Source organism: Herpailurus yagouaroundi, unplaced genomic scaffold (assembly GCF_014898765.1).
Source record: "Herpailurus yagouaroundi ecotype Mexico unplaced genomic scaffold, PumYag 249, whole genome shotgun sequence".
Lineage (NCBI taxonomy): Eukaryota > Metazoa > Chordata > Mammalia > Carnivora > Felidae > Herpailurus > Herpailurus yagouaroundi.
Window position 1 is genome coordinate 712,632 of NW_024412466.1, and position 11,023 is coordinate 723,654.

An 11,023-nucleotide genomic window follows, 5' to 3' on the forward strand; every position below is an offset into this window, starting at 1 on the left:
TGCCTAAAGTAGGTGTTTCATGTAAGTAGACTGATTTGTCATGTTGTGCCTGGCGCATCTCTCTCTGCGTAATGTTCTCAAGGTTCATCTGCGCGATGGCCTGTGGCAGAGCCTCATTTCTTTTTCTGGCTGAGTAATCTTCCCTCGTATGCATAGACCACATTTTGTTTATTCATCTGCTGATGAACATGTGAGTTTTTTCCATCTTGTGACTGTTGTGAATAGTGCTGCTCTGAATGTTTGTGTACAAGCATCTGTTTGAGTGTCTCTTTTCAGTCTTTGGAGTGTACACCCAGGAGTAAATCGCTGAGTCATGTGGGAATTCTTTCTTTAACTTTCTGAGGAACCACCAAACCGTTTTCCACAGTAGCCACGTCATTTTGCATTTCCGCCAGCAACGCGTGAGGGTTTCAGCTCCTCCACATCCTTGCCAGCACTTGTTTTTGTTTTGGCTCATCTTTTTTGACCATGGCTGTCCCAGTCAATGTGAAGTAGGTGCCATCTCCCAGCCTCGTCCCCTCCAGTCAGAGATCATGGCTCTGTGCCTCCTTGGCTCTGGTCATTTTGTTCCCTTACTCCTTCAATACAGGAGCTTTTAAAATGGTTCTTGTTTCCTGAAATAGAAATGAAGCACAGTTTACTAAAAATCCATGGGAAGTTGCTGATTCTGTTGAAGTGCAGAGTAGGCAGAGCTGATGAGAAAGTTGCCTGGACTGTGGAAGAATTTGGAAAAGGGGTAAAATGGGAATTATAGGAAACAATAGGCCGATACTGGTCAAGGTGCCAAAATATTGTCAGGGGAAGGTCTCCTTTATTGGCATTCATAAAGTATATTTATATGTACCTTTGAGTATTTCCTTTATTATTTACTTATTTATTTCTAATTTTTTATTTCAGAGAGCGTGTGTACTAGCAGGGTAGAGGGGCAGAGGGAGAGAATCTTAATCAGGCTCCACACTGTCCGCATGGATCATGACCTGAGCTGAAATCTAGAGTCAGACGGTTTTTTTCTAATCAATCTTTTTTACTTTAGAAGGGAGTTCTTACAATAGTAAAAAGTAAGAAAACGTTAAAATTTTTTTTTTCTTAATGTTTTATTTATTTTTGAGACAGCGCGAGCGGGGGAGAGGCAGAGAGAGCCGGGGACAGAGGATCTGAAGCAGGCTCCAGGCTCTGCGCTGTGACAGCAGCGAGTCCAATGTAGAGTGCGAACCCACGGACCGCAAGATCACGCGTGACCTGAGCCAGAAAGTTGAACGCTCAACCAACTGAGCCGCCCAGGCACCCCAGAAGACATTTTTTTTCTATGCGTGTTTTGTGTCTGGGGGAGAGTCATGAGCTTGTACACTGACTTGATTGTGCCCCTGCTGTGTGTATTGGCAGTGAGTGATGCTCTTGGACTCCAGTTAAGTGAGGTCTGTGAGTACTTGGGGAGGGACTGGCCTCAAGGCTGGTGACGAGGGAGCGGACATGTGTGGGCTGGACCGTGGCCTCTTTCAAAAGAGGGCGTGGTGTTGAAGACTCGTGGGGAGTCTCGAGGGTGACATTAGGGAGCCGGGGGAGAGTGTGGCAGCCCCTCCCTGAGATGGTCCGAGTAGTGGGGCCAGACCCACCCTTCTGGGAACTGGGCCTTAATCGCTTTTGAGCGTGGCCGTAATGGGATCTTTGGAAGAGGAAAATAGCTGCCGCGCTTGTAGGGCACGGACGGAGAGAAGAGAGCATGAGTGTGGTGGCTGATCACTGGGGCAGATAGGTGCACGGAGTCCGCTGGCGCCGGGGCCAGCTTGAGACACGCTTGCGTTTGAACCGTTGACTCGGGGGAGTGAGTGACGAGTTTATGTCTGGCACACGGCAGGTACTAGAAATAGCTTTATGATGTATGTGCCAAGTACGTCGAGCAGTAAAAGTGGCCGGAATTTATTGTGTGTTGCCCACCGTTTTGAACGTTCTGCAGCTTCCTGAGCCCTCCGAGCTGGGTTTTGGGTAGTTGTACCCATTTAGTCGAGAGGAAAGTAAGGCGGCAAGGTACCATGCCTGGTCAGCAGAGAGCTGAGCTTGGATCGTGTGAGGGTGTCAGGCCCGCTGTGGACTGTATGTTGAGCGCTGCAGGACACTCAGATGTCATCTGTAGTTTAGAACTAGTTTTTCTTTAGGATTTTATGAAGAATTTAAGTTTCCATCACGTGCAAAGTAGACGACTTACAATTCCATGATCATGGTCAAGATTTTGCCACATGGTTCCTATCTTGTTCGTTCCTTCTCTTTTCCTTTTTTTTTTTGTTGCTGTGGTTTTTTGGAGCACACCATAGAGGCCGCGAAACTTCCACTTCTCAACTCAGAGGACGTACCTTTTAAAAACACAGAAGGCATCCTTACATAACCACAGTGTTGTTTTCACACCTAACAAAATTTGAAGTAATTGCTTGATGACATCTATTTTAAAATCACCCTCCGATCATGTCAAAATGTCATTTTATGGTTCGTTGGTTTAAATTAGGATCCTAACAGAATCCACACTTTGCATTTGGTTGTTATATTTGATATCTGCAACCAGTACCCCTGCTAATATCTTTCATCTTTTGCGATGAGGAAGCTATGTCAGTGGTCTTGCAGAATGTCCCACATTGTGGATTTCTGTTACTGAGTTTGTTAGGACGACTGTATTTTTGAGCCACGTTGCCCATTTTGTTTTTTATATTGATAACCTAAGGGTATAACAAATGACATCATGTTGAGTGATTTCCCTTCGTGATGGTTTTATATTAGGAAAAACTTGGTTGAAACTGAGGAACTAAGAGCTAGATCTTTGGAGTGGAACTGAGTTACTCTGGCCTCGTAAGGTTACTCTCACTGTTGAGTCACCGTGGTACATGCGCATGTAGCTGGTGGACAGGCCTGTGTTAGGCGCACAGCTGATTGCTGCATCCTGGTGGCCCCGTTGTCTCCACTCTGTGCCTTTCTGCCAGTGAGACATCCTCATTTCTTTTTTTTTTTTTTTTTTTAATTTTTTTTGTGTGTGTCTTTATTTTGAGAGAGAGAGAGAGAGTGTGAGCCGGGGGAGGGTCAGAGAGAGGGGGAGACACAGAATCTGAAGCAGGCTCCAGGCTCTGAGCTGTCAGCACAGAGCCCGACGCGGGGCTTGAACCCACAGACCGCGAGATCATGACCTGAGCCGAAGTCTGACACTTAACCAACTGAGCCACCCAGGCGCCTCAAAGACATCCTCATTTCTAATGGAGTCCATTTTCATTTTAATTTAGTCTGAGTTAAAGTAGGAGAGGTGGAGTAGGTGTTTTCCAGTGTCAAAGATTGTGAGTCTTCCTGGTGTCGTGTTGAGTTGTGTGCCCCATGAGCATCTAATGGCACTAGGTGTACCCAGACCCACCACTGGTTTTCTGCTTAGCCAGGTAGAGAACCCCCTGCACTGCTGTGTAGGGTGGGACCCATCAGTGTGAGAACCAGGCAGAAGGTCCCCATGGGAAGCAAGTGTCACCTTTGCAGGTCTGGAAACTTGATTTTGTCAGTAAACCAAATTGTGATGATCATACTATCCAAATTCACAAGAGACTGACGTATAAAAGAAGAAATCAGCATATTTATGGTGGTAAATATGTGTAGATATCTTCACCGTGTGGAAAGTCAGACTGAAAGTAAACATTGTGTGACCCCCATTCCCTGGTTTATGCCCTCAGAACAGACACCTGCTATAGCCCAGCACTTAGCCGGTTAGATCTTGGGAGATTGTTCTGGGTGTGTGGCTGGCTTTTGTTTTTGTTTTCCTCCACAGACCAGAAAGGGTTCAGATAGCATGCTTTAATTCATGGAAGCTTAGGGGGCTGTGGAGCCACGGTTCAGAGTGGGAGAGGCCGTGCTTTCCCCACAGGTGTCCACGCACCTGTTTCATTTCTCAGCTTGCTGTGTCTTCTCTGGAAATCACGTTCTATGGGGGTCTGACCTCTGTTGTGGGTCCCAGGCCCAGGGCTGTGTTTGCTGTGGCCTGGAAGGGACACAAAGGACAAGGGCACTGTTTGAGTTGTCTGTTAATGCTTAGCACACTACCCTGAAACATAGTGCCTAAAGACAACAGTGATCACTTGTTATCCTTCATGGGGCTGGCAGTTCAGACAGGGCAGTGTGTGTGTGGGGGGTGATGGCTTTTTTCTGGTCCATGAGCCTGGGGCCTCAGCTGGAAGCCTCAGGCACCGGGGATGGCTTGCACTTCTGGTGGTGTGTGCTTTTTGTGTGGGCTGCTGGTCGGAACGCCCACAGGTGGCCGCAGCTCTGGGGTCCTCAGGGCATTTGTGACCTGGCCTCACGCACCATGGAGCTCACTTTAGCCACAGTCTCAGGTCTAGGCTGTCACAAAAGGCCATCTTATTAAAGGCGAAGGAGCACAGCCCACCTCTCATGGAGGAATGTCAGCATCACCTTGTTAGAGAGGTGTGTAGGGTCGTGTGCACATTGGTCTGGCCATCTTTGGAAAACTACAATAGCCAAGCCTAGCCTGGGTCAAGGGAGCAGCAAGCACGTAGCGCCTTTGGTTTTTTCCTTTGCAGAGAAGCCAATTAAGGGTTAAATAGCAGATGGAAAGGGAGTCTGTTCTGATATTTCACAGTCCCTTAAATGTAATTTCTGGGGCTACTTTGGATAGTAATTGTATTTTCCAAAATTAGGAACTAACTCCTTTTGCTGCCAAAGGGAAAAAACAAAAAGACAAAAGAGGGAAAAGGAAATCTATCAGATATTGAAAGGATTCATTCTTTTTCTCCCCACCCCTTTTGATAATTAGCTAGTGAAATTGGTATGTGGAAAATAGTTGAAAATTAGGGGGTGAGCAGATAGCACTCTACATCTCACAAGTTTCCTGGACAGAAGACGCATCCCATCTTTGGGAATCCATTTGGTGTTGACAGTGTTGCGCTGGCCCTGATGCAGTTCTCGAGGAGAGGACGCGGTCTCTGGGTCCAGATCTTGGGCAGAGTCCTAAAGGAGAGAGGAACAAATGGCAGGTCAGAATTAGCATTTCTCCTAAGGTGGCTAGAGCCATGACATCTCCACCCTTGGGGAGAGAAGGTCCTCTTTGCCCTGTGTGTCGGATGCTGCAGATTGCCTCCAGCGGCCGAGTCAGGAAAGCCTGTGAGCCGTGAGCAGTGTGCTCTTTGTTGGAGGAGAAGGGCTTTTCTTTCCATTGGCCTCCTAGCTGTGAAATGTGAAAGCACGATCACCCATGGAACCACAGAGTCCAGCAAGCATGCACTTACGTGTTTAGAGAGGATTTTCCCTTCCTTTTTCTTAGTATTTCACCATTGTTGGGTATCTTTACAGCTCCAGTAGATAATATGTGAAATCTGGCACACCCCGCAAAACACGAGGGTAAGGGTGCTTTGAGGCTGCATTGAGGAGATGGCAGTTTTGTGGGAGGACATGGACTCCCTCCCTCCTCCCCCTGTAGTGTGGGCACATCTTTACCAGGCTCCTCTGTGGGCTGCCATGTTGGTCACCTTCTCTCAAATTGTTTTTGGAATGGCTTTGACTCTTTTCAAACTTAAGGTGTGTGTGTGTGTGTGTGTGTGTGTGTGTGTATGTGTGTGTGTGTGTGTGTGGTAGTAGTAGTTAAAGAGTAACCTTCTCAACATCTGTGCTTAAAATAGGAGTTCCGAATAACGTGGATACATGGGTCCAGGGTGGCTTGAGCCCTGAGAAGGGAGGGAGCTTATCTGTGAGATGGCTGTGGCCTTGGAAATGCTGGTGCTGCCAGGGCAGGGGGAGCAGCTTTCAGGCCCAAGATCAGACCAGAGCACTGGCTCCATGCACACACAGCAGGGTCTGAGATCTGTGTGGCAGGTTGGTTCGACGTTGGCTTCCGTATTTGTATGGCTGAGTCATGGAGCCGGCTGTCAGGAAATGTTTGTCCACATGTGCTGCTCCCTGTAGGTTTGGTCTGGCCTGGCCTGTGTGTGCTAGCCGTGGGGCTGGTCTGTTGTCCGGTGGACCCCCACTCCACTTCAGAGGTTAGAGTATTTGGAAGCAGTTTTAAGTTTCTGATGACTTTAAGGGTTTCACCCTTGCTGTCATAAATAAGGATACTTTTTGTGGTTAGCTCCTTATTGTTGAGACTAGAGTTTTCCCATTGGATCATTGGGGGAGTTGGAATGAATGTGGGGGAAGATCTTCTTTCCACAGGAGTCCGCATGGCTGCATCTTTGTGGAGAAAGCCACGTTACAATTGGGCTTCACTAATTTAGGTCACCTGAGAGAACAGAGCTCTCTGGAAAAGTGAGCCAAAGGGCCCTGAGATAGATGATTCTCTTTTTTTCCCTCTTAAGTTTTCCTTTCAGACTACTCTGCGCTCCCAGCCCCCGTTTGTTGTGGTTCCGCCTGAGTAGAGGCCGGCCAAGCTTCCACCATCCGGGGTTGGCTGCACCGCTGGCAGTGTGGAGACTCGGCGGGGTTGGTCCAGAACTATCATTACCGTGGTTCCTGGCTGTCCTCGTGATGTGGACACCATTGGTCTGATCTGTTGAGAGGTAACTGGCTACCGATGAGGTGGGCTGAGCCTGGGCTGGTGCTGGGGGTCCTTGGCCGGCCCTTCCTGGGTTCACAGGCTGCCATGGAGCAGTGGAGGCTTTCCTTCTCATGAGCCAAAGGCCCGTCCGGATTTAGAGCTGACACAGTGTCATGGTTCTTTCTGCCGATATCTTTATAGTTTAAATGGATAAAACTATTTATTTAAAAAAAATTTTTTTTTTCAACGTTTATTTATTTTTGGGACAGAGAGAGACAGAGCATGAACGGGCGAGGGGCAGAGAGAGAGGGAGACACAGAATTGGAAACAGGCTCCAGGCTCTGAGCCATCAGCCCAGAGCCCGACGCGGGGCTCGAACTCACGGACCGCGAGATCGTGACCTGGCTGAAGTCGGATGCTTAACCGACTGCGCCACCCAGGCGCCCCTGGATAAAACTATTTAAATACTTACAGATTATCCAAAATTTGGTCCAGCCCTTATTTGTCTTTGAATTTTATTTATTTTTATTTTTTATTATTTTTTTTTCAACGTTTATTTATTTTTGGGACAGAGAGAGACAGAGCATGAATGGGGGAGGGGCAGAGAGAGAGGGAGACACAGAATCGGAAACAGGCTCCAGGCTCTGAGCCATCAGCCCAGAGCCCGACGCGGGTCTCGTACTCACGGACCGCGAGATCGTGACCTGGCTGAAGTTGGATGCTTAACTGACTGCGCCACCCAGGCGCCCCTGTCTTTGAATTTTAGGAACTTTCAAAGGGGTGATGTCAGAGTTTCTGTGATCTTTCTCCAACAGTCATTGTTTATTTTACAAAAAGAAAACAAATCAGCAGTGTGGTAGAAACCCGACGGGGCAGGTACCTGGGAGGTTGAGCCTTTCCAAACCCTGGGAAACTGGGTTTGTTACCTCACCTACAGGGTATGCTGCCTGGCCTTGGGCACGTTCCTAACCTTGTGCCCGAGGCTCTTGACCCGTGGGGGCAGGCACTTTGCCTTGCAGGTGAACCCACACAGGTGCTGATGAGGAGGCTCACTGTAAATAAAACAGGAGCTGACAGTAAATAAAACACAAGTGATGGGTCGTACTCTTGCATGGAAAAGTAACGAAGGTTCTACACAAAATCTTAACCGTTTTAATTTATACTGTATGCATAGCAGAAACTGTCTTCTTAAAAACTATCTGAAATCAGATGTAGTAAAGTTGAAGTTAACTGTATTATGATGAATTATGTTTGATGCAGCCATTTCACGTCCATTGACAATGGAGAAACACCTTCTGTGGATGAAAAGCAGTGCTGACTGAGGGGCAGAGTGGGGAGACCCCAGTCTGCCCTGAGAGGAAAATGCATTTAATTTAAAGTGTCACGAGGGGGTTGCCTTTATTTTATTTACATATTGTGTTATTTAAGTTGTGATTATCATATGCTTATTTTATGGTTATATCACATAAAGTGACGGTACTGTACAGACTCGTAAGAGATTTTTTTCTTTTCTTTCCTTTTTTTCTAATGTTTATTTTTGAGGGAGAGAGGGAGAGAGCATGAGCAGGGGAGGGATGTGTCAGGGGGAGAGGGAAACAGAAGATCCGAAGCAGGCTCTGTGCTATTAGCTCAGAGCCTGACACGGGCCTTGAACTCAGGAACTACAAGATTGTGGCCTGAGCCAAAGTCAGATGCTGAACTGACTGAGCCACCCAGGCACCCCAAGATTTTTTCTTCTGATCATGAAGAAAAACCTAGCTGAAACCTAGATTATGTCCACACATATTCTGATGTGGGGTAAAAATGGCAGCACTGTCTTCTTTCTGTCTTGTACTACATTTAAAAATGAAAAGAAGGGGGCGCCTGGGTGGCTTACTCCAGTTAAGTGTCCACCTCCTGATTTTGGCTCAGGTCATGATCTCGTGGTTCATAAGATAGAGCCCTGAGTCGGGCTCTGCACTGAGCATGGAGCCTGCTTAGGATTCCCTCTCTCTCTCTCTCTCTCTCTCTCTCTCTCTCTCTCTCTCTCTCTCTCTGCCCCTCGCCTGCTTGTGCTTTCTCTCTCTCAAAATAAATAAATAAACAAACAAACAAACAAACAAACAAACATTAAAAAAATACAGTAGATACTACTGTTGTGGTCTTTACATCTGGGCATCTTCCTCCTGTGCCCTCTTTTCTTGTTAACTTAAAATTTTTTTTAATGGTTTTATTTATTTTTGAGAGAGAGAGAGAGAGAGAGAGAGAGAGACAGAGCACAAGTGGGGGAGGGGTAGAGAGAGACACAGAACCCAAAGCAGGCTGCAGGCTCGGAACTGTCAGCACAGAGCCTGATGTGGGGCTTGAACTCGTGAACCATGAGATCAGAACCTGCGCCAAAGTGGGACACTTAACTGACTGAGCCACCCAGATATCTCTCTTGTTACCTTTAAAGACAAACAACTGAGTGTTTTTCTTCAGAAATACTCTGTAGTATTGTGTAGTTAGAATTGGTTGGTAGCCTGACTGTGCTGAGGTTGCTTCTGGTTTTTGTGGAGTAGAGGCATCTTGGCTGCATAAAATGTGCCGTGCAGGGTTTAAGGTAGGTGTGAGTGGGTGGTGAGGTCACAGCCGTTCCCCTGTGCAGATCATACTGGGACCATCCTGTGTCTGTAAGGCTGGCAGAGTCTAGACTGAGGCACAGGGGAGGCAGGCCAGAGATGGGGGTAGGGTGGGGGCCTTGCGGCTCTGGGCATCTGATAGAGTGCTGGAGTGGGATTAAATTAGGGTATCTGAAGGCCCTGGAGTAAGATTTTATAATGCCTTTGGGTTTTTTCCTCTGTGTTTTATTTTCTTCTGTGTTCTTTTGTCTTATGGAGAAATTGTTTCATTAATAATTCTTTTTCTGGGGCACCTGGGTGGCTCAGTCTTTAAGCATCTGGTTTTGGCTCAGGTCGTGATCTCACGGCTTGTGAGTTTGAGTCCCACGTTGGGTGAACTGGGTGAACACGATCCCCACTTTGGGTGAGCCCCCCTCTCTCCCCCACCCCTTCTCTCTGCCCCTCGCTCACTTGTGCTGTCTCTCTCTCTCTGTCTCTCTCTCTCTCTTTCTCTAAAAAAAAAAAAAAATTATTTTTCTTCTTAGGAATATGATTTCACAGGGCAGAGAATATTGCCTTTTAAAAATGTCAACACTGGGGTGCCTGGGTGGCTCAGTCGGTTAAGCATCTGATTCTCGGTTTTGGCTCAGGTCATGATCTCACAGTTTCGTGAGTTTGAGCCCCATGTTGGGCTCTGCTGTGGCAGTGCAGAGCCTGCTTCGGTTTCTCTCTCTCTCCCTCTCTCTGTCTGCCCCTCCCCTGCTCATGCTGTCTCTCTCAAAATAAATAAACTTAAAAAAATTAAAAAAAAATTAAAATGTCAACATTGCAGGGTGCCTGGATGGTTCAGTTGGTTAAGTGTCCGACTTCAGCTCAGGTCATGATCTCCCAGTTGGTAGGTTCAAGCCCTTCATCAGGCTCTGTGCTGACAGCTCAAAACCCAGAGCCTGCTTGGATTCTGTGTCTCCCTCTCTCTCTGCCCCTCCCTGGCTTGCACTCTGTCTCTCTTTCTCAAAAATAAATAAACATTAAAAAAAATAAAAAAATTTTTTTTTAATGTCAACATTGCCACTTCAGAATTATTGAAACTTCGCGCCCTTTTGTCTTTTGCTGACTTTTATAGACTCCGTTCATGGTTGCCAAATTCAGCAAATAAAAAACAGGATGCCCAGTTACATTTGAAGTTCAGGTAAACGTGCTTACACTGAACAAATTGATTTGTCATATCCCTGAACTCTAAATGTAATGGACACCTGTAGCTGGAAGTGCACTTCACCTTGTAACTCCAGCACGGGTCAGGTTCTGCGTCACCCCCGGGACACATTTTTCTCCTAGATTTTTGTTTATATTGTAATCTACCAACTTGTATTTAAGGGCAAAAACTTCACAGACTGGACAATTTTCCTTTTTTTTCTCCATCCACAGCAGTGCTTCAGTGTATCAGATGGACATTCAAAGGGCAGAATGTCATTTTCTAGAAGTTCAGCTCTAACTCTAGTACATAAAGTGCATGCAGAGTGGACTCCATTATTCTGGTGTGCCTTTCCCAAAACGTTCGCTCCACTGCTGTGGTTTATAGTCCGTTCTGATCGCATACTGGACAGACTTTGTGCGGTGCTTCCCCCTCCCGCAGGGGCGCTGCAGCCTGTGGGCCGTTACGGTGCTGCTCTAACTCAGAATTTGTCGTAGGCCGTGAAGTTGGATGGGAGTCTGGGTCAGTGGGTGAGGGAGCTGTTAGTGCTGCAGTTTTGGGCCTGCTTCTTAGCTCCTGTTTCACCACAGGTCCCCAGGCAGCCTCGTTGAGGCAGGCGAAGGGTGAGGAAGAGAAGAACGTGCAGGGTGGGAGTCCGCCCTCTGGGCCGCAGCCGCTGCCTCCTCCCCCCCCTCCTCCACCCCCTTCTTCTCCTCCCCTCCTTCTCCCCCTCCTATTCCTCCTCCC

General features: G+C 47.4%; 1 long non-coding RNA gene across 3 annotated transcripts; it reads right to left on the reverse strand.

Annotated features, from left to right (window-relative positions):
• Positions 1 to 504: 504 nt before the first annotated feature.
• Positions 505 to 5,366, reverse strand: LOC121020252 (uncharacterized). 3 transcript variants are annotated; one of them, XR_005786037.1, is made up of 5 exons: positions 5,262 to 5,366; positions 4,858 to 4,983; positions 3,896 to 3,997; positions 2,204 to 2,348; positions 506 to 614 (listed from the first exon to the last, which is right to left on the reverse strand). It is a non-coding gene; the product is annotated as an uncharacterized LOC121020252 (long non-coding RNA). The 3 variants fall into 3 exon arrangements; XR_005786039.1 differs by having other exon boundaries at positions 2,204 to 2,400; XR_005786038.1 differs by lacking the exon at positions 2,204 to 2,348 and having other exon boundaries at positions 505 to 614.
• Between the last annotated feature and the right edge of the window lie 5,657 nt (positions 5,367 to 11,023).